Genomic DNA, 27555 nt, shown 5'->3' with positions numbered 1-27555 from the left:
CGTCCTTTTAAACTTAGTTGTTTTTAACTATTTCAAATACAACGAAAGCTCTTTGGTTAGTTCATTAGGAGTTTTTAACTTAAGAAGAAAAGTGATTTTAAAACTATTTCCGGACGCGTTTATAAGTTTAGAGTCTGGTTCGTGAGAACCTCTTTTGGTTAAAGAATCCAGGTCAAAATACTTTTCAACTTAGTCAAGATACTATATTTCTTAAAAATATGTTTACTACTCTAACGCAATGCGCGCCTTTTTATAAGTGACAATAAGAGGGTTTAATTAAGGAGTACAACTCGGTTCTGAATACGCGAAAGCGACAGTTCCCGTTAAATTGGTTCTTTTGAAAGTAGGAAACACTGACCATAACTAATTCTATTAGCAAGTACTTGGATTATTAATTGTTTACATGAATTACATTCGAATCTGTCTTCATTAATTGAATTTATTTTAATACTTTATTTTTTATTATGCACTCTAAAAACCCCTATTTCATTTACCTTAGATAAACACCATAACAATAGATAACGATAGATTGACACTTGGTCTCTGTGGATTCGACAATCTTTTATATTACTCTGACGCGTTCGTATACTTGCGAAAAGCACGCATCAAGGGGCATCTCATCGCGCCTTGATATGTTTACAATTCATTGGCACCGATCGTATTTGATTATGAAGGCATGCACATCACGCCATAAAGTTGTCCAGTAAAGGCCTTCTTAGAGGATTTTAGTGCATGTTTTGGACGTGCCGACATGACCACTATACGGAGCGGAGTGGAAATGAGTTATGATATTTGGTGTTTCCCCTTCAGGAACACAATGACGAAAAATGCCGTATGCTCCTATCTTAAAGAGAAGGGGTTCGTCCTAGTAAAAATGTTTCACATCATGGAATTTTTTTTCCTCTATTGGTAGGATAACCCCTGAGGTAGTATATTAGCCGCGAGAAAATTAACGAAGTTAGAGTACCAAGGTGCACTGGTCACTACACGGGAAAATTCAATGTTCAGTGCTATCTCTTTTGAGGTTTCGTCGTGACCTATCCAATTATCGATTGATGCTATCATATGCGAAGTCATCATTGATGGGGATATGGTTAGGTTTTAGGTACTCTAATCTGGAGAGATGGCCAGCTACCACATTCTTGGTCCCTTTCTTATCGCGGATCTCTAAATTAAATTATTGTAATAAAAGGATTCAGGGAACCAATCTAGGTTTTGTGTCCTTTTTGCTCAATAAGTATCGTATGGCGGCATGGTCCGTATATACGATGATTTTAGCTCCAACTAAATACGAATGAAATTTGTCTATTGCAAATACCACATCTAGGAGTTCTTTCTCTGTAGTTGCGTAGATTAGTTGGGATTCATTTAAGGTTCTTCTAGCATAGTATATCACATGTAATCTCTTATCCTTTCGTTGTCCTAAGACAACACCTACAACAAAATCACTAACATCACACATAATCTCGAAAGCTTGGTTCCAACCGGTGGTTGCATAATAGGTGCAGAGATTAGTGATTTCTTAAGAAGATTAAACAACTCTAGAAATTTTTCATAAAGGTGAATTCGACGTCCTTCATTAGGAGATCGGTTGAAGGTTTAGTTATCTTGGAGAAATCTTTAATGAAGAGCCGGTAAAAATTTGCGTGTCCAAGAAAACTTTGGATTTCTCTAATTGTTTTGGGTGGTTGAAGGTTATCTATTATCTCTATCTTAGCTTTATCGACCTCAATTCCACTTTTTGATACTGTGTCCTGGAACTATTCCTTCTGTCACCATGAAATGATATTTCTCCCAAGTTAGCACCAGATTAACTTGTACGCATCTTTCCAGAATTCTCTCTAAGTTATGCAGGCAGTTTTTGAAACTGGATCCGCATATTGAGAAGTCACCCATGAAAACTTCCATGACTTCATCCAGAAAATCTGCGAATATGGACATTGTCATACCCCAAATTTTTCCTGTTAATTTTTATGATAAATTGATTCATGCATGGCATTCATTTCACATTTGAATTCATTCATTAGCATACATTCTCATATAAATTATAAATTTTAATTTATTTATTATGTGATACAGATATAAAAAACAATAATAATTTTGGTTATCTGTATGATATAAATAAATTTTATATATATAAATAAAATAGTTTTAATTTAATGATAAATAAAAATAGATTTGAATTTTAATTGTATAATTAAAATTTTAAATTTTATTTGTTAAAGCTCATTAAATTATAATAACTATCTTTTATAATTTAGTGACTCATGTTCCATTTATTCATTATTTATAAATAGTATTTATTTAGTAATTCACGTTTTTTACTTAATAAATTTTATTTATAAGAGTAACATTTTTTTTAAAGCCCATAAATTATAAAATAATTTTGGTTGATATAAGTAAGAATAATTTTGATTGTTTTTTTAAATGATGAAAGTAAAAATAGAAGTAGGTTTAAATTTTAATTCAATTATGTAACTAAATTTTAAATTAATTTTTATTTGTTAAAAGTCATTTAAATTATTCATTATTTATAATAATATTTATATTTAATAAATATTTAGCAAGGTTAAACCCTAACTCTCCTAAAGTATAGGAAGGGATCCAAATATTTAGCAAGGTTAAATTCTAAAGTATAGGAAGGGATCCAAATATTTAGCAAGGTTAAACCCTAATCCACACCATTATAAATACCTCATATGGCTGCAGCAAAAGGGAAGACGAAAAAGAGGAGAGATACAGGAGAAGAAGATACACAAGGCAAGGCAGAAGCAAGAAGATTCACGGGCAGGGAAAAGAGAAGCAACCATAAAGCACTCATAGCCTGAATAAGAACAACACACATACAATGAGCAAGCTAGAAGAATCAAATCCCCAGTAAGTGTTCATTATGGAATTTGCATCCAGCATGATTACCTTGCAATACTCCTTAATTCATGCATGAATAATATTGGTTTAATATATATATTGAGATGATGTATTCATGGTTTGGTGGATGTTGATATTGCTTTATTCAAGTATGCATCTGTTCTTGATATGTCATAGCATGTTGGAGAAATTCTGTTTGCATGATTAAAGAATTATATCTGCCATTTAATTATTATTATATGAGTGTTGTTTCTAGCATGATTATGTTTATTTCACATGTTGTTATTACATAATAATGATGATGATGATATAATGGTGATAATATAGATCCTTGGTTGTCTTTAACATGTATGTGTAAGGTTTGTTTTATCATTATTACTTGTAGTAAAGAGAAATAATACATGAGTAAAATAATATAAGCTTCTTGATATGTGCATGGCTATTTTTATTATTGCATGATGATTACATATGACCTTATTTTATGTGTGTGGTTTGATATAAGATGAAGTTACAGGTTTGTTGTATTCACATGAAAGAAACAGCATGAGAAAAAATAAAGTAGTTTGCCGTAAGAGAGAAAGTTGTAACATGCATGGTGGTGTTGTGTCAAAATGGAAAAATTCATGTAGAATTAATATATATTTTAATGAAGGCGAATAAATAACGAATGGACCAACATGGCTCGTTGGTAGCTCCCCCCTCACTGCAACGTAGAGGACCAACATGGCTATTTTTTAGCTTTTTAGTGTTTTACTATGTTTACTCCCTTTCCACTATAATTAATTCACCACTATTTTTCTATTATTAAAATAAAACCAATTAATTAATTTTCTAATTAATATATTATATTAGTTATTTAAACTAGGATGTAATTTAATCTAGTTTATTAATTAAATGTTCATATATCACTTAATTAATTAAAATGGGCTATTTTGAATAATAAAAATCTAATTATATTGTTTTTTTTTCTCTTTTCTTTTAAAAATTTCTATCAATTTAGTCTATGTTTTTCCATAAATTCATAAAAAAAAGTTTCTATTATTATAGACTAAAAATATTCTTAATTCATTCTTAAATTTAGTTTATTTATTTCATTTGTCATGAACTTTTTATGTAATAGATTTAATTAGGATTTTTTTTCTTTCTTTTTAGTTTAATTAGGTTTTATTATTTTGTATGCCCTTTTAATTTTGTACTCGTTAATTAAGATTTAGATATTTTATATCCCCTTTTAAATTATGTACCCCCCATCCTGAAGCCATGTAATAGCGTAGTCTTATTTTCCGCACTTTAATTTTTCCATACTGTGAATATAACTGTCTAGATGTATGCTAATAGGATTGCATGGAAAGATAAATAATCGAACTTAGATAAATTAATTCAAGATAATATATCATTTCCACACTTGCACCTCTAGGGTAACCCTCTCTTTGGTGCCTTACGATATTACGGTCATGTCTCCCGAATGTGGGGATACCCTTAGCAAAGACCCTTTCGATTAAATCATCATCATCCCTAAACAGATAAGTCATAGTCCCTTCGATCAAAAGGTCAATGTCCCTACAAGATAAATCATAGTCCTTCGAACGTTGCCTTCGAATATATGACTTTGTCCCTCGATGACCCTTCGTTGTAGCCTACGATTAAATGATGATCGTCCCTTCGAATGCTAAGGTATCCTTACAAATGTTGCCTTCAATGACCAATCGACGACCCCACGATGTCCTTTTACATCCAAAGGATAAGACTACTTACTTCTCAATAGTGAGGACAATTTTACCCTCCTAAGGATAGGAAATACCTATAAAGACCTTGGTTAGGTATAACTCTTAAATGCTTGCTCACAACTTAAAATACTTTTCACACCTCACACTTTTCAAAACATCTTTTAGAAAATCACCACTCGGTATACATTCGCACCAGAATCATCGCGAAGTTATATTTTTCTAAACATCTTTCAAAATCAAACGAGATAAACACTTTGTATACATTCGTACAAGAATCATTACAAAGTTAAACTCTCCTTTCAAAATATTTTCTAAACACACCACATTTCTCAAACACTTTCTCAAACAAGGAAAACATAAGTGAGTTAAGCAATTAAGAGCCCATGGATAACCATGGATACAAAGGGTGCTAACTCCTTCCCTTTGTATAATGTACCTCCCGAACTCAAAATCTAATCAAGGTATTTCCTGTTCTTTTCCACCTTTCCTTATTGGATAAAAGAAAAGTCGGTGGCGACTCTTGCTATCCGCAACATTGCTTTTCAAAGCAAAAACACAAAGTCAGTTCACCGTATCACAGAACTGGCGACTCTGTTGGGGAATCTTAAAAAGAGAGGTTACCTTAAAGATAAGATCACTTATGTTTTCAAATTATTTCTTTGTCTGATTTACTTTTAAGGCATTGTTTAGGTATTCTATGCTTGAGTGAAAGATCCTACACCCGGATCTAGTGTACCTTAGGTAAGTAGCAAGAGATCATCGCGACTGTCCGGCGTATACTGGAATGGTTAAAATGATGGCTACGGTTAATGTGACACTTTGGATGTCCTGATGTTCCTCATGTTTACTTGAGGAAAAATTTGGCGTCTGTGTGGTGTCATCAAAGCATTAACCAGACCTTTAGAACCCTAACTGACTCATCCTAGCCATTAGAAAGTAGTGAGATAACTGACTTCGGTTCTGACTGGGGTTGGTTGATACTCGATACTACACTCTTTGAGATTGGACTTTAGGGAAATTTTGGTCAACCGCCTGGTGTTTCACTGAAGTGGACTTAAGGAAAGGTCAATGATTTGAGATCCTTCTAGAACCTGGTTACTATTCTAGGATAGGTTGAACCAACCAAACTTCAGGGGGGAGGGTACTTACCTATGGAACTCATGCAAGCCTTAAAACCTAGGAATGATTGTGGTGTGACTTGTTTGTGCTTGTTACTTACTTGACATCATAACATCATAACATCATGACATCATGGCATTGTACTAACCATTTCAAGGACTTAGGGATTTAACTTTGCTCTATTTTGTAGGGCTATGGCTTCCAAGAAGACCATCCGGATCAATTTTGTAGCGACCTCTCCTCAACTCAAGGATTTAGTGTCGGAACTTCCCGATCATGCTCAGTTCATCAAGAAACATGGTTATCTCCTCTATTTAGTTACCACCGGTTTCAAGGAAGATATGATGAGAGTTCTATTCCAGTTCTTCGATCCTAAATATCAGTTGGTACCCACATTAGAAGAATTTTCCAGGTTGCTTGGGATACCTATCCTTGATCAAACACCTTTCAGTGGTTTAGAAAAGATTCTGAGGTCTGAAGAGGTTGTCGCGGCTTTACACATGACAAAGTCCGACATTGAAACTAATTGGGTAACAAAAAGTGAAGTTAAGGGTTTACTTCCCAAATTTCTGATAAATAAGGCTCGAGAATTCCTAAAAGCTATGAGTGTCCACGCTTTCGAAGATGTTCTAGCATTACTAATCTATGGTTTGGTGTTATTTCCTCATCCGGATCAATTCATAGACATGAATGTTGTTAAGATATTTCTCAATCATAACCCTGTGCCCACCTTGCTTGGAGACATTTTTCATTACCTTCACACTCGTACTATGAAAAGGCAAGGGACTCTCATGTTCTGCATACCTTTATTATCTAGGTGGTTTATTTCGCACCTTCCTCAATCAGTCTTGAAGGATGAGCAAAATTTGAAATGGTCTCGAAGGATAATGTCGCTCTCCCATTCAGACATCCATTGGTGTCCCCAACCCAAAGAAAATGTTATCATCATTGACCGTTGTGGAGAATTCTCTAACGTACCACTCATGGGGATAAGAGGAGGTATTACTTATAATCCTGCTTTAGCCCTACGTCAGTTTGGTTGTGCTCGAAGAGATGGTCCACATGAAATAATTATCCAAGGCACTGTGTTTGACTATGACAACGATTCTCAAGGTCTCCGTCAAAGGTTTGTACGGGCTTGGGGCATGGTGAAAAGAAGTACTTTAGGACAGAAAAACTCTATTCCTATGGAACCTTATCTCAGATGGGTACGTGCCAGAGCTCGTGAGCTTATCATGCCATATCTTGCAATCGGACCTCTGATTGTTGAACCAAAAGTTGAAGGAGGTACCCCTCAGATCATTCCTTATCCAGATATGCCTACCAATGTTGAAGAATTGAAGAAATCTTGGATCCAGTTGAGAGAGGAAAGGGATACTTTTGAAGCTCAGTTCTGTGCTAAAAGGAAGAAAGTATTAGAGCTCACCAACCAGCTTAATGAGGAACGAAGTCTCAATGCATATCTCCGCCAAAAAGAAGCCGTCCCTGGGAGACTTGAGCTTTCATTTTTTCTTGTAATGAACATTGATTAAAGAAATTATTAATAAATGTTCCCCTTTTTGGTGGTTTACGCAAAGTTAAATTCCAAAAGTCCTTGAAAACATTTCATACATTGCATAGCATAACATAACATTGCATAATAGGTACTCTAAAGGATCAATGTTCTCACGGTCTTCCTCTCAAACAGAAAAATGGCCCTCAAACAATCTGTCAAGGATCTCTAGGCTCAAAATGCAAAATTCCAGGAGATGATCTTGAACTTATCCAAGGGGCAGGAGGAACTGAAGACTCTATTGCTCGAGAAGAAGAAAGACAAGAAATTTGTGAGTTACATTAACCCGAGAAGAAGGCTTAAAGGACAAGCTCCAGGAGTCAAGATTGGAATTCCGAAGGATAAAGAAGATGAGACAAAAAATGATTCGGAAGATGAGAATGCTCATCCCTTCAACCCTGAGGACGACTATGAAAATTATGAAAATGAACAGTACTCTCCGAAAGATGATAAGTATAAGTTGCTGGAAGAACGTATGCTAGCTATGGAGGGTCAGAAGGCGCCCGGTCTGGATTTCGAAAGCTTAGGTCTGGTCTCTGATGTGGTCATTCCTCGCAAATTCAAGGTCCCCGCTTTCACTAAGTATGATGGTGCGTCTTGTCCTCAGATGCATCTGAGAGCTTATGTGAGAAAGATCCAGCCGTATACCACTGATAGGAAGCTATGGATCCATTTCTTCCAAGAGAGTCTGTCTGGCACACAGTTAGAGTGGTATTATCAGCTCGAGAGCTCTAACATCCGCACCTGGACTGATTTAGCGACAGCTTTCTACAAGCACTACCAGTATAATTCTGAATTAGCGCCTACTCGGCTACAGCTGCAGAATATGACTATGGGCTCTAAAGAAAGCTTCAAAGAATATGCTCAAAAATGGAGAGACTTGGCTGGCAGAGTCAAACCCCCTATGACTGATCGAGAATTAGTGGACATGTTCATGGGTACACTGACTGGCCCATTCTACAGCCATCTATTGGGAAGTTCCTCATCGGGTTTCACTGAACTTATATTGACGGGTGAACGTGTTGAAAGCGGCATTCGAAGTGGAAAGATACAGGCGGCTACCTCTGCAAGCACCAAAAAGTCCTATCAGGGGAAGAATGAATCAAATGCTGTGTACGGTCAAAGGGGTCATAACAAGAAAAATCGTGACCATACTGTTGGAGCAGTTACGATTGCAGCACCGCCATCTCAAAACTTCCAACACAGACAAGACAGGCCAAGAAGGCAGTTTACCAAGATCAATATGACTTTAGCACAAGCACTGCAGGGTATGCTAAAAGCAAATTTAATTACCCTCAGAGATCCTCCTGCAAATCCCAACACTACTTCTCCTCGTTATAATCCCAATGCCAGGTGTGCATATCACTCCGATAGCCCCGGGCATGATACAAACGATTGTTGGTTGTTGAAGAATAAGATTCAGGATATGATCGACGCTGGAGAAATTGAATTTGATCCTCCGGAGACTCCTAATGTCATCACTGCTCCTATGCCTAATCATGACAAGACTGTTAATTTGTGGATGACAATTCTCACATTACTAATGTAGCTGACTTAGCATCTCCTCTCCTGATCATCAAGAAGAATTTATTGCAAGCTGGTTTATTTCCAGGTTGTGCTGAAAATTGCGATCTCTGTATACTCCGACCCAATGATTGCTTGAAGTTGAGGAATGGTATTCAACGGCTGATGGATGATCGTACAATTCTCTTTGAAAAGATTCCTAAGGTGGAAAACCCTATTGAAGAAATATCTGTGATTGCTAGGTCCAAAGTTCCAGTGAAGATTACCGCTACTAGAGTGCCTGTGAAGATTACTGCTGAGCCCAAGGTAGCTCCCCTAATTATTACTGCACCTGGCCCAGTACCGTATTCCTCAAGCAAAGCCATTCCGTGGAATTATGGAGGTGATGTTTACATCCACGACATAAAGCAAGATGATAATTCTGCTAATCCTAATGACGTTGACATTGTTGGGACTAGTAAAATTACTCGAAGTGGAAGGATCTTCTCTCCAGAAATCTCACCTCCCGCCCCTGAAACTCGAGGAAACGGACCAGTAATTAATCCTTCTCAATCAAAGACACCAGTCGAAGTTACTACCGAAGATGTTGCCAAGCAGGAAATGGAAGAAATGCTGAAAATCATCCGTAAGAGTGATTTTGATGTGGTAGAACAGCTGGGGCATACTCCGTCTAAAATTTCGATGTTATCCTTGTTGTTATCTTCTGAATCTCATGCCAATGCGTTGATAAAATTCTTGAAGACCGCTCATGTACCTCAGGAGACATCTGTCGATCAGTTAGAAAATTATGTTGCTAACTTGGTTGTTGATAATGGCATAGGCTTTTCTGATGCTGACCTGACACCAGCAGGAAAGAATCACAATAAAGCTCTGCATATCTCCATTGAGTGTAAGGGGATCACCTTGTCTCATGTGTTGATCGACAATGGCTCTTCTTTGAATGTGCTACCGAAAGCTGTGCTCGATAAGCTTGACTGTAAAAGCATTGAACTGAAACCTAGTGACGTTGTGGTGCGTGCTTACGATGGTGCGAAGAGTGTTGTCCATGGTGAAGTGGTTCTCCCTATCAAGATAGGACCTCAAGTCTTCAACACTACCTGTTACGTAATGAACATTCGTCCTGCCTATTCCTGCTTGCTGGGACGCCCTTGGATCCATGGGGCAAGTGCTGTAGCTTCGTCTCTCCATCAAAAGCTGAGGTATCCAATAGAGGGCAAGATTGTCACTGTGTGTGGAGAAGAAGAGTATATTGTCAGTAGTGTGCATACCTTCAGATACGTCGAGATGGATGGTGAATTCTTTGAGACTCCTTCTCAGTCATTTGAAGTAGTTCCTCCGACCAGTCCTGTCCTTAAGCCAACTACCGTGTGCCCAAGGTTATTCGTGCTCCTCCTGCTATGATTTCTATGAAAGATACTCAAGTCGTGGTTGAAGATGGTGGTCGTACTGGCTGGGGTCAACTGATCGATATACCGTACAAGTCTGATAAATTTGACCTGGGGTTTAGCTCTGAAAAGATAGTCAAAGATCAGATTAATGTTGTAGAAGATGTTGATAGCGATTGCGACTTGGATAGCTGGATTTTCCCAACAATTGGTGACAGACTCAATAATTGGAAGGTTGAAGACACTATCCCGATTTCCTTTAGTCAGGAGTAATTGTTATTGCTTATTTTAGTGTTTCAAATTTTGTAATTTTTATTATGAACAATTGAACTTCTTAAAGCATTGTGTCTATGCCCGGGCACAATAGCTAATTTGTTAAGGGTTTTGTCATTTTCATAAGCATATTCACATTCAATAAATCAATGGAATTCTTGCATTCAAATATTGCGCTCTTTATCTTCCTTGTCATCTTTCAAATAAGCTATGTTTTCTTACACACACTCACGTAACAAATTGCATATCCATATCCACTCTGGATCCTGTTGATAATAATTCTGCTACTGTTAATTATGGCTTTAAAAATCCGATCTACCAAGCCGAGGATGGAAGTGAGGAAGATTGCGAAGTGCCTGGAGAGCTTGCCAGACTGTTACTGCAAGAAGAAAAGACTATACAGCCGCATGAGGAATCAATTGAAATTGTAAATCTGGGTACTGAAGTAGACAAGAAAGAAGTCAAAATAGGAGCAGGCTTGGAAAACAGTGTCAAAGAAAGATTGATTCAGATGTTACATGACTATGTAGAGATTTTTGCTTGGTCTTATGAAGACATGCCAGGACTGGATACTGATATAGTAGTACATCGTTTGCCGATGAAGGAAGATTGTCATCCTGTTAAGCAAAAGGTTCGTCGCATGCGTCCTGAAATGTCTGAGAAAATCAAAGCCGAGGTTATGAAACAATTTAACGCAGGTTTTCTAGCTGTTACTTCTTATCCTCAATGGGTTGCTAATGTGGTACCAGTGCCAAAGAAGGATGGTAAGGTGCGAATGTGTGTAGATTACAGAGATTTGAATAAAGCAAGTCCCAAAGATGACTTTCCACTTCCGCACATTGATGTTCTGGTAGATAACACCGCTCAACACAAGGTATTCTCATTCATGGATGGATTCTCAGGTTATAACCAGATTAAGATGGCACCTGAAGACATGGAGAAAACTACGTTTGTGACGCAATGGGCACTTTCTGTTACAAAGTAATGCCATTCGGTTTAAAGAATGCAGGGGAAAGATACCAGCGTGCTATGATGGTTTTGTTCCATGATATGATCCATCATGAAATAGAGGTATATGTGGATGACATGATAGCCAGATCTCATACTGAAGAAGAACATCTCGATCATTTATACAAACTGTTTGAGAGGTTGAAGAAATACAAGTTGAGATTGAACCCGAACAAATGCACCTTTGGAGTAAGATCCGGTAAACTCTTGGGCTTTATTGTCAGTGGTAAAGGAATTGAGGTTGACCCGGCTAAGGTGAGAGCTATTCAAGAAATGGCAGTTCCCCGTACAGATAAAGAAGTCAGAGGTTTCTTGGGACGCATGAATTACATTCCCCGATTTATCTCCCATTTGACTACTACTTGCAAACCCATCTTCAAATTACTGAGGAAAAATCAAGAGATAATATGGAATGATGAATGTCAAGAAGCTTTTGACAAAATCAAGAAGTATCTCCAAGAACCTCCAATTCTGATGCCACCAGTTGAAGGAAGACCTCTAATCATGTATTTGACCGTGTTAGAAAATTCAATGGGGTGTGTGCTGGGGCAACATGACGAGTCTGGTCGAAAAGAGCATGCAATATACTACCTTAGCAAAAAGTTTACCGACTGTGAAACAAGATACTCACTGCTTGAGAAAACTTGTTGTGCTTTGGCTTGGGCTGCTCGCCGACTAAGATAGTATATGTTGAAGCATACCACTTTATTGATTTCTAAGATGGATCATATCAAATATATATTTGAGAAACCTGCTCTCTCCGGAAGAATAGCAAGATGGCAGATGATTTTAACAGAGTATGATATCCAGTATACTACCTAGAAAGCAATCAAAGGAAGCGTGTTAGCTGATCATTTGGCTCATCAAGCAGTTGATGATTACCATTCTATGAATTTTGAGTTCCCTGATGAGGATGTTATACTTGTTACTGATTATGAAGAACCTGGATCGGATGAAGGACCCGAACTGGGATCCCGATGGACTATGGTTTTTGATGGATCTTCTAATGCATTGGGCAATGGTGTTGGTGTTGTAATTATTTCTCCCAAGGGTTGCCATACGCCTTTCACTGCTAGAATATGTTTTGATTGTACCAATAATATGGCTGAGTATGAAGCATGTATTTTGGGACTCAGAGCTGCTATAGACCTGAGAATCAAGTTTTTGAGTGTGTACGGAGACTCAGCCTTAGTAATCAGTCAGATCAAAGGATAATGGGACACTAAACATCTGAATCTCATCCCTTATCGAGAGCGGGTGTTGACATTAATCCCATACTTTGAAGAGATTACATTCGAACATATTCCACGAGAAGAGAATCAGTTGGCAGACGCATTGGCTACCATGTCATCTATGTTCATAATCAGATGGGACAATGAAGCTCCCATGATCACCATTGAACGATTAGATGAACCAGCATATTGTTATGAACTTAATGCTGATGAAGTAGAAGAGAAACCTTGGTTCCACGAAGTAAAAAGATATTTAGAAACTCAGGAATACCCTGAAGGGGCATCCATCAATGATAGAAAATTTCTAAGGAAGTTCTCCGCTAAATTCTTTTTGAGTAATGGAGTATTATACAAACGTAATCATGATTCGACTTTGCTTCGCTGTGTGGATAAAAAGGAAGCAAAAAAGATTATAGAAGACATGCATGACGGTATTTTTGGGACTCATTCTAGTGGGAATACGATGTCCAAGAAGATTCTGAGATCAGGGTATTATTGGTCTACCATGGAAGCTGATTGCCACCATCACTCCAGAACTTGTCACAAGTGCCAGATCTATGCGGACAAAGTACATGTACCTCCTGCTCCATTGAACGTGTTGACAGCCCCTTGGCCCTTTGCAATGTGGGGCATTGATATGATTGGAGAGATTAAACCTACTGCTTCTAATGGACATCGTTTCATTCTTGTTGCTATTGATTACTTTACGATGTGGATAGAGGCAGCCTCATTTGCTTCTGTCACCAAGAATGTGGTGGCACGGTTCATCAATAATAGTCTTATTTGTCGGTATGGCATCCCTGAAAGAGTTATCACTGATAATGGTACTAATTTGAACAACAAGATGATTACTGAACTCTGCACGCAGTTCAAAATAAAACACCATAACTCTTCTCCGTACCGGCCAAAGATGAATGGCGCCGTAGAGGCTGCTAATAAGAATATTAAGAAGATTATACAAAAGATGACAGTAACATACAAAGACTGGCATGAGATGTTACCATTTTCTCTTCATGGTTATCGCACTTCAGTACGCACTTCGACAGGGGCAACTCCTTTCTCTTTAGTGTACAGAATGGAAGTCGTTTTACCAGTGGAAGTTTGGATTCCCTCTCTAAGAATTATGAAAGATGCAGGCTTAGATGAAGATGAATGGATTCAGACTCGACTCGATCAGATAAATTTGATTGATGAAAAGAGACTTGCGACTGTTTGTCATGGGCAGATATATCAGAAGCGCATGACCCAGGCATTTAATAAAAAAGTCAAGAGACAGGTGTGTCAAATTGGCGACTTGGTGATAAAGTGTATCATTCTACCACAAGGTGATCCTAGAGGCAAATGGACTCCCACATACGAAGGGCCATTTGTAGTTAAGAAGGTATTCTCTGGTGGAGCCATGATGCTTGCTACAATGGATGGCAAAGATTTCCCGCATCCCGTGAACGCGGACATAGTTAAAAAATACTACGCATAAAAGAGACCCGCTAGGTCGACATATCTAGGCAAAAGTAAGGGCATCCCAGCGAACCAAAAGGGTTCGGGCAAAAAAGGGTATCCTGGTGGACTGAAAACCTGAAAAGGCAGTCCAGGCAAAAATTAGGGATTAAAGCGTATGACTATGTCCCGTTCTCGGTCAGCTTCACCAAAGTCAAACAGACTGAACAAGCCAATCACTTCTATCCGACAGCAAGAGATGAGATGCTTGAAGACATAATAGCAGTAGTAGAATTAAAATCAATAGGACTTTTTTTTCATAGCTGTTTGTTCTTTGCTTTCTTGACAATTTCCTCTTACTAGGATTTATGTCTCCTTGTATTAAAATTGCTTATTTATAGGCCCTCTTTCAAAATCAATACAATTTTATTTCCAAAAAGATGCTTTTGTTTTACTTTCTCCGTTTTGTTTGCATAAACGTCCATTGATTTAATTCAAATTAATATATGCATTTGAATATGATTGATGTTTACCGAAAATACATGCTTAAAATAGAAATAACAATTACTAAAAGACTTTAGGATCAAGGATAAGGTTTAACCATGCGTTCTAACAAATCCGGTTGCAAATCCTATTCCCCAGCAAAACCAGTTATTCCCAGAAGAAATTGGCACTACTAGACAGACTAGTCATCTCTTTTATCCCCAGTCAGGTTCTGTTGAATATTTCTACCATCAGACAGAAATCAAATATCCTCAGCTAAGAAAGGGTCATCAATACGAATATCTCCAACCAGAATATCGGGATTTATTTTCCCATGGCAAAAAATTTCAGACGCATAATTCATTCATGCATCATTTCACAGCATATACATGCATGCAATGTTCACATTTATTTTCAAGCTCATAAAACATCTCATGCATCATGACATGGCATGAGGCTAACTCTTTTTTTTTCCAGTTAATTATCCTCCTGATATAGTCAAAATAAAGATTCATTCAGACGAATATCTTTATCGATTACATTCAAGATTCAAATACATCTTTCAGATATAATCCATATGAATATTCATTATGACAAGCATTCTGATATCCTCCTAATGATGGCATCTTTAAGCCCATCCCAGACATTTATTGCAAATACAACATATACAAATATTATCAGATATAGCCTAACGTACGGCTCATTCTGATTCAGCCTAACGTATGGTTCGTTCAACTGTTCCAATACGGTCTAGCGTACGACCCATTTGGATATTCATCCCCTCAGATACTACCTAGCGTACGGTACATTCTGAAATGTAGTCTAGCGTATGACTACCCCTTTTATCATCAGATACAGCCTAATGGATGGCTCATTCTGCTACTCAGATACGATCTAGCGTATGATCCATTCTGATCTTTTATCCTTAGATACAGACTAATGGACGGCTCATTCTGCAACTCAGATACGATCTAGCATATGATCCATTCTGATCTTTTATCCTCAGATACAACCTAATGGACGGCTCATTCTGCTACTCAGATACGATCTAGCGTATGATCCATTCTGATCTTTTATCCTTAGATACAGCCTAATGGACGGCTCATTCTGCAACTCAGATACGGTCTAGTGTACGACCCAGTCTGGCTCTTCTCATCAGATACTACCTAGCGTACGGTACATTCTGAAATGTAGTCTAGCGTACGACTACTTTTTATCGCCAGATACAACCTAACGGACGGTTCATTCTACTACTCAGATACGATCTAGCGTACGATCCATTCTGATCTTTATTTCTCCAGATACAGCCTAACGGACGACTCACTCTGCTACTCAGATACGGTCTAGCGTATGACCCATTTTGATCCTTATCTCATCAGGTTCAGCTCACCCTAATATCACCTAATGGATGACTCATTATACGGTCTAGCGTACGACCCAGTGTGACACCCATGTCTTCAGATATGGTCTAATGTACGACGCACTCTGAAGCTCTCATCATCAAACTTTCTGGATGGCATCTTTAAGCCCATCTCCATCAAGAATATCTTTTAATTAACAAGTGCAATTATTTGGGGCATTCTAAGTGTTCAATAATCTTCCACCTCCAGATCACGAATGACATACATACCATTCTAATTCTCTCGGTTTAAGAATATTTTAAACAGGGGCAGCTGTCATACCCCAAAATTTGCCTGTTAATTTTTATGATAAATTGATTCATGCATGACATTCATTTCACATTTGCATTCATTCATTAGCATAGATTCTCATATAAATTATAAATTTTAATTTATTTATTATGTGATACAGATATAAAAAATAATTATAATTTTGGTTATCTGTATGATATAAATAAATTTTATATATATAAATAAATAGTTTTAATTTAATGATAAATAAAAATAGATTTGAATTTTAATTGTATAATTAAAATTTTAAATTTTCTTTGTTAAAGCTCATTAAATTATAATAACTATTTTTTATAATTTAGTGACTCATGTTCCATTTATTCATTATTTATAAATAGTATTTATTTAGTAATTCACGTTTTTTACTTAATAAAATTTATTTATAAGAGTAACATTTTTTTAAAAGCCCATAAATTATAAAATAATTTTGGTTGATATAAGTAAGAATAATTTTGATTGTTTATTTAAATGATGAAAGTAAAAATGGAAGTAGGTTTAAATTTTAATTCAATTATGTAACTAAATTTTAAATTAATTTTTATTTGTTAAAAGTCATTTAAATTATTCATTATTTATAATAATATTTGTATTTAATAAATATTTAGCAAGGTTAAACCCTAACTCTCCTAAAGTATAGGAAGGGATCCAAATATTTAGCAAGGTTAAACCATAACTCTCCTAAAGTAAAGGAAGGGATCCAAATATTTAGGAAGGTTAAACTCTAAAGTATAGGAAGGGATCCAAATATTTAGCAAGGTTAAACCCTAATCCACACCATTATAAATACTTCATATGACTGCAGCAAAAGGGAAGACGAAAAAGAGGAGAGATACAGGTGAAGAAGATACACAAGGCAAGGCAGAAGCAAGAAGATTCACGGGCAGGGAAAAGAGAAGCAACCATAAAGCACTCATAGCCTGAATAAGAACAACACACATACAATGAGCAAGCTAGAAGAATCAAATCCCCAGTAAGTGTTCATTATGGAATTTGCATCCAGCATGATTACCTTGCAATACTCCTTAATTCATGCATGAATAATATTGGTTTAATATATATATTGAGATGATGTATTCATGGTTTGATGGATTTTGATATTGCTTTATTCAAGTATGCATCTGTTCTTGATATGTCATAGCATGTTGGAGAAATTCTGTTTGCATGATTAAAGAATTATATCTGCCATTTAATTATTATTATATGAGTGTTGTTTCTAGCATGATTATGTTTATTTCACATGTTGTTATTACATAATAATGATGATGATGATATAATGGTGATAATATAAATCCTTGGTTGTCTTTAACATGTATGTGTAAGGTTTGTTTTATCATTATCACTTGCAGTAAAAAGAACTAATACATGAGTAAAATAATATAAGCTTCTTGATTTGTAAATGACTATTTTTATTATTGCATGATGATTACATATGACCTTATTTTATGTGTGTGGTTTGATATAAGATGAAGTTACAGGTTTGTTGTATTCACATGAAAGAAACAGCATGAGAAAAAATAAAGTAGTTTGCCGTAAGAGAGAAAGTTGTAACATGCATGGTGGTGTTGTGTCAAAATGGAAAAATCCTTGTAGAATTAATATATATTTTAATGAAGGCGAATAAGTAATGAATGGACTAAAATGGCTCGTTGGTAGCTCCCCCCTCACTACAACGTAGAAGTCCTGGGTTCGGTCCCCACTATAATTAATTCACCACTATTTTTCTATTATTAAAATAAAACCCATTAATTAATTTTTTAATTAATATATTATATTAGTTATTTAAACTAGGATATAATTTAATCTAGTTTATTAATTAAATTTTCATATATCACTTAATTAATTAAAATGGGCTATTTTGAATAATAAAAATCTAATTATATTGGTTTTTTCCTCTTTTCTTTTAAAAATTTCTATCAATTTAGTCTAAGTTTTTCCATAAATTCATAAATAAAAAAGTTTCTATTATTATAGACTAAAAATATTCTTAATTCATTCTTAAATTTAGTTTATTTATTTCATTTGTCATGAACTTTCTATGTAATAGATTTAATTAGGATTTTTTTTTCTTTCTTTTTAGTTTAATTAGGTTTTATTATTTTGTATGCCCTTTTAATTTTGTACTCGTTAATTAAGATTTAGATATTTGATATCCCCTTTTAAATTATGTACCCCCCATCCCGAAGCCATGTAATAGCTTAGTCTTATTTTCCGCACTTTAATTTTTCCATACTGTGAATATAACTGTCTAGATGTATGCTAATAGGATTGCATGGAAAGATAAATAATCGAACTTAGATAAATTAATTCAAGATAATATATCATTTCCACGCTTGCACCTCTAGGGTAACCCTCTCTTTGGTGCCTTACGATATTACGGTCATGTCTCACGAATGTGGGGATACCCTTTAGCAAATACCCTTTCGATTAAATCATCATCATCCCTAAACAGATAAGTCATAGTCCCTTCGATCAAAAGGTCAATGTCCCTACAAGATAAATGATATTCCTTCGAACGTTGCCTACGAATATATGACTTTGTCCCTCGATGACCCTTCGTTGTAGCCTACGATTAAATGATGATCGTCCCTTCGAATGCTAAGGTATCCTTACAAATGTTGCCTTTCATTACAAGAATCATTACAAAGTTAAACTCTCCTTTCAAAATATTTTCTAAACACACCACATTTCTCAAACACTTTCTCAAACAAGGAAAACATAAGTGAGTTAAGCAATTAAGAGCCCATGGATAACCATGGATACAATGGGTGCTAACCCCTTCCCTTTGTATAATGTACCTCCCGAACTCAAAATCTAATCAAGGTCTTTCCTGTTCTTTTCCGCCTTTCCTTATTGGATAAAATAAAAGTCGGTGGCGACTTTTGCTATCCGCAACATTGCTTTTCAAAGCAAAAACACAAAGTCAGTTCACCGTATCACAGACATCATGCATCGTTGGAAGGTTACAAGAGCGTTACATAGTTCGAATGGAATTCATCGATAAGGGAAAGTGCCATATGGACATGTGAAGGTTACTTTTTCTTGGTCATCTGGGTGAATAGGGATTTGAAAAAATCTAGAGTATTCGTCTAAGTAACAGAAGTAAGAGTGTCTAGCTAAACATTCCAGTATTTGGTCAATAAACGGAAGGGGGGAATGATCATTTCGGGTTTCTTTGTTTAGCTTTCTATAATCTATGCACATACACCTTCCGTTTTCTATGTGTTGTGCTACCGATTATCCTTTCTCATTTTTTACGTCTTTGACACCTCCTTTCTTTGGTACTACATACACATGGCTAACCCATGTACTATCAGAGATTTGGTAGATGATTCCTGAATCTAGAAGTTTTAATACTTCTTACTTGACTACATCACTCATTATAGGATTTATCCTTCTTTGGTGTTCTCTAGAGGGTTTAGAATATTCCTCTAGCATAATTCGGTGCATGCACACAGAGGGACTTATTCCTTTTAAGTCAGAGATGATATAGCCTAGAGTTACAGGGTATCTTTTTAAGACCTCTAAGAGTTGTTCGGCTTTGCCACTGTTTAGATTGGTATTTACTATAACTGGACAGTTGAGTTCTTCATCAAGAAACATGCATATCAAGTTCTTAGGCGGTTCCTTAAGCTCTATTGAGAGTTTCTTAATGCTTGGCATATGATTATGGGTAAGTGCTAATAATTCGTTAAGGCTATCGTCTATGTAAGGTGTAACTGTCTTAAATCCATCATATGGGCATCGAGGGTAGTTTTATTGTTTGCATACGCTTCTCCTTATCTAACTCTCTTATGCATTCGTCAATGATATCAATTTCATAACAAGATTCGTCCATGGCGGGTGCTTTCATAAATTGGATAGGATAAACTCTACCTTCTCGTCACCTACTTCAAAAGTCATTTTTCCTCTCTTTACATCTAGCATGGCTCTAGTAGTTGATAAGAATGGTCTGCCTAGAAGGATAAGAATTTCTTCGTCCTCCTTAATATCCATCACGACAACGTCAATAGGGATATAGAGTTGTCTGATTCTAACTGGGATATCTTATAATATACTTATCGGGTACTTAACTGATCGATCAGCCAAGGGACATCCTAGTTGGTTGCATGTATTCTAGGTCTACTCTCTTACAAACTGCTAAAGGAATCAAACTTACGCTTGCTCCCAAATCCAGTAATGCTTTGTCTATAACATGTCTTCCTATAACACATGGTATCGAAAAGCTTCCAGGATATTTCTGTTTCTTGGCTAATTTGTTTTCAGCAATCGCATTGCATTCTAAAGGTTTGGGATCATCGAGCTTGCGCTTGTTTGTTAAGGTGTCTTTTAGGAATTTGGCATATGATGGTATTTGGATAATGGCTTTAGTGAAGGGTATCTCGACGTGAAGTTTTTCGATCACTTTCATGAATTTCTCGCATTGGGTGTCTTGTTTAGTCTGTTTAAGTCTTTGCGGATATGGAATCAGTGGTATGTAGGGTGGCGGTGGTACATATGTTTGATTCTCTTGGTTATCATTCATTGCTTGCTTATCTTTAATACCCTTCTTTCTTTGTTTTTTAAGTTCCACGGGTTCCTCTTTTTGTTCTTCCGGGGTAGTCACAACATTTTTTTTTGTGGTTCTGGAATTTTAGGCCCATCTTATTAAGTTCTGCTTCGCAGCGAAATGGCGTTAGCATCCTTTAGGGTTAGGTTGGGGTTGTCCAGGGACCAATCCTTCTAGTGTAGCCTGAACAACTTATTGTTGTTATGGGTTTCCAACATCTTGTTATGGGTTACCACAGAATCAACCTTATTTCCTAATGGTGAAATCAATTTATAATATGGACATTTTGGTTCTTGAATTCTTTATTCTTTCGAGTTTGAGTCGTGATAAAATCTTACATGATTTCTCAAGGTTTGACTTCTGAGGGGTAGTTTGTAACGGTTGTGTTGGTCTTTTTTCTTGGAAACTTGTTGATCTTTGAGGAGTAGAGTTTTGGGGGAAAATAGAGTTAATGTTCTTGTAAGAGATGTTTGGGTGATTCCTACATCTAGGGTTATAAGTGTTCGAATAGGGGTTCGTTGGGCATAATTGACCTTGTCTGGGTTTGTTTCAGCTAGTAGACTACATTCAGCAGTCACATGTTCTGGTGTTCCATAAATTTCGCATCCGGATTATACTACAGATGCGGTAGATGTAGGGTTTATGACTAAGCTTTGGACCTTTTATGCTAGGACGTCCATTTTGGTGTTCATATGGTCTAGGCTGCTAATCTCGTATATACCTCCTTTAGCCTCTTTCTTCTCCATTTTTGTGCGCTTTGTACCCCACTGGTAATGGTTATGAGCCATGTCCTTAATGAGTGTGCATGCCTCAGGGTATGGTTTGTCCATTAGCGCACCATCGGTGGCAGCGTCGATAGTCATCTTAGTGTTGTAGAGAAGTCCATTGTAGAAGGTGTGGATGATTAGCCATTATTCTAATCCATGATGTGGACAAGCTCTTAATAGCTTTTTGTACCTTTCTCATGCGTCAAAGAGGGACTCACCATCCTTTTGAGTGAATCTGGTAATTTGGTTACGTCGGACGACGATCTTACTTGGTGGAAAGTATCTAGCAAAGAATACTTTCTTCAGGTCATTCCAAGTAGTGATGGAATTTGCTGGAAGGGAATCTAGCCATGATCATGCTCTGTCTCTAAGGGAAAAAAGGAATAAACGTAAACATATCGCCTCAGAAGCAATGAAAAAAATCAGAAAATCAGGAATTACTTGAAAAATCGAGTAAAACATCCAGAAAAAGTCAACACATGGATGAAGGTTAGCCTCTCACAAGCATGATGGCATTCACCATCCCCATTCTCCCGGTCATCATGCGCATACGGTTAAACAATGGCGTTCGTCATCTAGTCCTTTCCATGACGTTCATTAGCTCGTCTAAGCTGGTCTTCTTCCCTAGCACTATGAAAGGTGGACCATCATCTAGGGTGACATCTGTCACCACAAAACAGAATGCGGAAATATGCATTTTCACCATTGCAGCAATTCTAGATTTCAATTTTTGAGTCTCATACATCCCCACATACATAGTAATCATCATACACGATTTATATACCATTCAACACATTAAAAACACACATATTCAACATATATACCATCAATTAATCATGAAATTATCACCATATTCATCAAAATATCACATACATTCATGGACATCAAAAATTGGAATTAAGCATATAGATTAACATAATTTGAATTCATTAGCTGGGCGTATTTCAGAGTTATAAAACATCAATCTAGAGAGGTTTTGCACAAGCCATCTTAAGGTTCAATTTCACATCAATGGAAGAAAAAGGGAATGAAAAAAATAAAAGGGGTTAGGGAATCCTCACTATCCCCCATTCTTAGACACCAATATATCATATAATCCCCCTTACCTCGATTATGCAAAAAAGCTTGAAACTTTGAAGACTTTGGCTATGGAGGCTCTTCACTTTCACATTCTATGCTAGGATTTTCTCTCTTATCTTCTTACTCTTTATTCCACCAAAAAATTCTATGTACTTCCACTTTTCGATTCTATCTAAATAAAACCTAATTTATTTTATTTTAATAGTTTTGAATAATTCACTCAATTCTCACTTCCTCTACTCACCTCCCTATATTTGATTGAATTCTAGTTTATTGCCTAAAACCACAATTTCTCACATTCTCCCAAGATTTGAATATTAAACTATAATTAAATTCTATGAATCCTCATTAACCTAAATAATAACAATTAATTAAATAAAAGGCAAGACCTAAATAATAATAATTAATTAAATACTAGAATAAAAAATGGGGCGTTACAAGACGCATATCACTGACAACAATCTAAGGGAGTTTTTTGAAGACTTAAAAATCAAACATCACTTTACGTAGTTGGAACATTCTCAGACTAATGGATAAGAGGAAGCCGCTAACCTAGTATTCTTAAGGGTACTTAAGAGAAGCATTGAAGGATCTAAGGTAAATTGGGTCGAGGAACTCCCACACATCTTCTAGGTGTATCAAACTACACCTCACTTAATGATTGATTAAACTCCATTTACACTTGTTAGGACAAGATTTGGTTATGCATCTCTACCTTGTGTTTTGATGATAACAATGTTGTATTTGTGTGAGAACAATTTTGGCACCCTAATAGTTTGTTATTGTGTAGTTTTAACAAACAGTTCTGATTCTGATCATATGATGTGTAACATCATCAATTTCTGAACTTTGTGTTCCGAATTCGCTTCTGCGTTGCAATTAGAAGTTGTGAAAGACGTCAATATTGTTGATGCAATGTTCTTTCGGATTTTATGTCATCTCACCTATCAGAAGCTTCTGAGGAGACACTATGTTGTTATTGCAATGTTCTATCAGTTGTTTTGCTTCTGGACATGACTCTGAACAACAAGCTTTTGAAGAATGGCAAGCTTCTGAAGTTGTGTTATATAGATGAAGATTCTGAAGATCTCAAGATAGATGATTGAAGTTATCAAGTTTCTGATTGAAGTTTTTGAAGACTCTGAAGATTCTGAAGACTCTGAAGAACTCAACCAGACTACTGATGTTGTCAAGGTTCTAACTTAAGGTTCTAAATTTTTTGAATCCATGTCTTTATTTCTTCAATTCATGCGTAAATCATATTTTATCATAAGCCAATTAATCTGAAGATAAGATTAAATAGGAACGTGATCAAATAGTACATTGTACAAATCAAGCAACTTTTCCACTACCTAATTTCGTGAGCAAGGATTGTACTATTCATCACACCTGTCACTGAATATATGGGTGAAAGGACGTACATGGTATCACTCCTTTCTCATCCAACACTGGATAGCCGGTCCACCAACTTTCCCCTTTTTTCCCTCCAACGGTCACATGCTTGCACTATATCAACATGCATTGGAGACTTAAAGAACTCTCACTTGCTCTCTTGCTGCTGAACTACAGAAGTTATTTGACAAGCTAGTTTTCTTTATGAAAAGCTATCATCTTTTGTATTCAGTGTTCTTTAAGTTTTTATTATTCATTTGTGTAAAATCTGCTTTTGAAGAAGCATCTTGTAACACATAAACTTGTACTCAAACTTTCTGTTTGATTCCTTAAGGAGGTTATCCTTGAGAAGAAAAAGAAAGCTTTTCTTTGTGTTTATTGTAATATGTTGAATATAGTGGATTAATTCCTTGTGTATAAGGAAAATCATCCTGGCGGGTGGACTGGATTGGCTTTGAGTTTCAAGGAAACCAGGATAAAAATCATTGTGTTTTTATCTCTTCATTATTCAACTTGTTAGTAGAGTTTTTGTTTTGGAAAAAGATTTTGCTTTTAAAACCCAATTTAAATCCCCTCTATCTTGTGTTTTTCACACCTTCAATTGGCATCAGAGCTCCGGTTCTGGTTGTGATAAAAAAAATTATCAACACCTCACAATGTTCAGTACCGATCCAGTTGTGTGAGAAATAATGGTTGTTGATAACACTGCTAACATTGTTAACAATAATGATAAAGATCATTACAGTGCTAAACCACCTATTTTTGATGGTGAAAATTTTGACTACTGGAAAGACAGAATATATAGTTTCTTTCTTGGTTACAATGTTGATCTTTGGGATCTCATAGTTGATGGCTATGTTCACCCATTAAATGCTGAAGGAAATATTTTAGCAAAAAGTGCTATGTCTGATCAACAAAAGAAAGACTTCAAAAATCATCATAAGGCCAGAACCATTTTGCTCAATGCTATCTCTTATATGGAGTCTGAGAAGATAACAAACAGAGATTCTGCCAAGTCCATTTTTGACTCTCTGAGAATGAATCGTGAGGGAAACACTCAAGTAAAGGAAACAAAGGCCTTGGCCTTAATCTAGAAATATGAGGCTTTCAAAAGGGAAGATGATGAAAATTTTGAAACCATGTTCTCAAGGTTTCAGATACTTGTTGCAGGACTTAAGGTTTTGGACAAAAGGTATTCTATAGCAGTTTGTAGCGGTAAATTCATGACCATCAAGCTATGGATAAGCTTGACGTCAGTAAAACCATAGTCGCCACCGCGCTTTTATTATTTCCAAGGGAAAAGGGAAAAGTACAAAAAAAAACCCAAAGATAACAAGTTTTCAAATCAAAACTAATAAAATGCTAGAGATTACAGATAAGGGGGTTGGTTACACGGAGAGAAGGTGTTAGCATCCAAAGTGTCCTAGGTAGTCCTAGGTAGCCCTTTTTTGTGTGTACATGTGTTTTGGTATAAAGATGTTTGCAATAAATAGTGTGTGGATGAGAAAAAGAATTTATTAATTATATTTTTGTGTTTGATAATACCTTCAGAGTTGCGCCTACGTACCAACATAAAATGAGGGATTTGTAAGAACAAAAATTGTTCTACAACAGATTCCATGATTTTGATGATAACAAAGGATGAAACCAAAAATGGCACCCTAACGAAAAGTTTCTAAGTGCTCATGGTTCTAAAGAAAGAAGGAAGAAATCATCAGATACAGAATCATAATCAGATACAAATTATCAGAAGACCAGAAGCATCTGAAGTAGAAACACGTTCAAGAAAGTCTAACTCTGAGCAAAACAGCAAAATATCAGAAGCATCTGAACAAGAAGTACGCTCTAGAAGTTCTGATTCTGAACAACGGTATGTCAAAACTCCAGAAGTTCTTGGCGCTATCTGAAGAAACCATCAGAACTCAAAAGAGATCATCAGAAGTTAGATAGCAAGATTCCAAGATCTCCAGAAACACGAAGACCTTGATTATGGAATTGCTAAATAAGGAAGAGTAACGTTAACTTCAAGAAAAGTTATGGAAATGGACTTCCTAATACAGAAAGAGACGTTAACTCCAAATTCAAATGAATAGGAACTATTTTTGGAAAGTAATCATTCAAGAAGAGAAAGTTGCTTTGGCAACAAGCAACATAAGTTATGGCACTAATTATTATTCAAGAGTTATTATCTGCTATGATTTTTCAACGGATCCTTCTCTTCTATATAAAGGACTGCAAATCAACATTGAGAGGCACAAGTACAACATCATAAGATTTTACTGAAACATCAACTCTGAGAGGTTAGAGAAAACAGCATACAAAAACAATCTTCATCTCTCTCAATATTTCACAAAGCTTTTGCTTGAAACGTAAAACACTTTGTTCTTACTGTTGTAATATTTGCTTATCTTAGAAGCACTCTAGATTACATAAGCTTTTATCTTTGTTGTATTTCCTCAAGTGACTCTGTGTAGTCTGTATACTTGAGAGGACTAAGAGATCTTTCTCTTAGACGTTGTTTGTAATCAATCTTTCAAGATTAGTGGATTAAGTCCTTGTTGAAGGCGAAATCACCTTGGCCGGGTGGACTGGAGTAGCTTTGTGTTATAAGCGAACCAGTATAAAAATCCTTGTGTGATTTTCTTTTTGAAAAAACGCTTATTTTCAAAATAATTCAAACCCCCCTTTCTTGTTTTTCTCACCTTCAATTGGTATCAGAGCTCCGGCTCTGTTATTGATTTTCTAATCAAACACTTAATAGTGTAGAGAGATCCAGAACGAGAAAAACTATGGCCCACACAAATGAAAAGGATAGTTACAATGCTAAGCCTCCTGTCTTTGATGGAGAGAAATTCGATTACTGGAAAGATAGAATCGAAAGTTTCTTTCTAGGCTATGATGCTGATCTCTGGGACATTGTCACAAATGGATACAAACCTCCTGTCACAGAGGATGGAGCTGAAGTTCCCAGAAGTAAGATGTCAGATGATCAGAAGCGAGTTTTCAAAAATCATCACAAGGCCAGAACCATACTCCTCAATGCTATATCTTACAACGAGTATGAAAAGATCACCAACAGAGAAACAGCCAAAGACATACTTGACTCTCTGAGGATGACTCATGAAGGAAACTCTCAGGTCAAAGAGACAAAGGCTCTGGCGCTTATCCAGAAATATGAAGCTTTCAAAATGGAAGATGATGAAGCCATAGAGGCAATGTTCTCTAGATTCCAAACTCTGATTGCAGGTCTCAAAGTTCTAGACAAAGGATACACAACTGCAGACCACGTCAAAAAGATAGTCAGAAGTCTGCCAAAGAAATTGAGACCCATGGTTACTGCTCTGAAGCTGTCAAAGGATCTGAACAATATCAGTCTTGAAGAACTTGTCAGCTCCCTTAGAAGCCATGAGATAGAACTAGAGGAAGATGAGCCTCAGAAAAGGAACAAGTCCGTAGCATTAAAGTCCAGAT

At 36.3% G+C, this 27555-nt stretch overlaps 1 non-coding gene across 1 annotated transcript; it reads left to right on the top strand.

Annotated features, from left to right (window-relative positions):
* Positions 1–21763: 21763 nt before the first annotated feature.
* Positions 21764–21870, top strand: LOC127133655 (small nucleolar RNA R71). The gene has a single exon (XR_007807607.1). It is a non-coding gene; the product is annotated as a small nucleolar RNA R71 (small nucleolar RNA).
* The last annotated feature ends 5685 nt before the right edge of the window (positions 21871–27555 follow it).

Source organism: Lathyrus oleraceus, chromosome 3, assembly GCF_024323335.1.
Source record: "Lathyrus oleraceus cultivar Zhongwan6 chromosome 3, CAAS_Psat_ZW6_1.0, whole genome shotgun sequence".
Classification (NCBI taxonomy): Eukaryota; Viridiplantae; Streptophyta; class Magnoliopsida; order Fabales; family Fabaceae; genus Lathyrus; species Lathyrus oleraceus.
The sequence above is the reverse complement of the archived record's forward strand: the minus strand, read 5'-3'. Positions and strand labels throughout refer to the sequence as shown.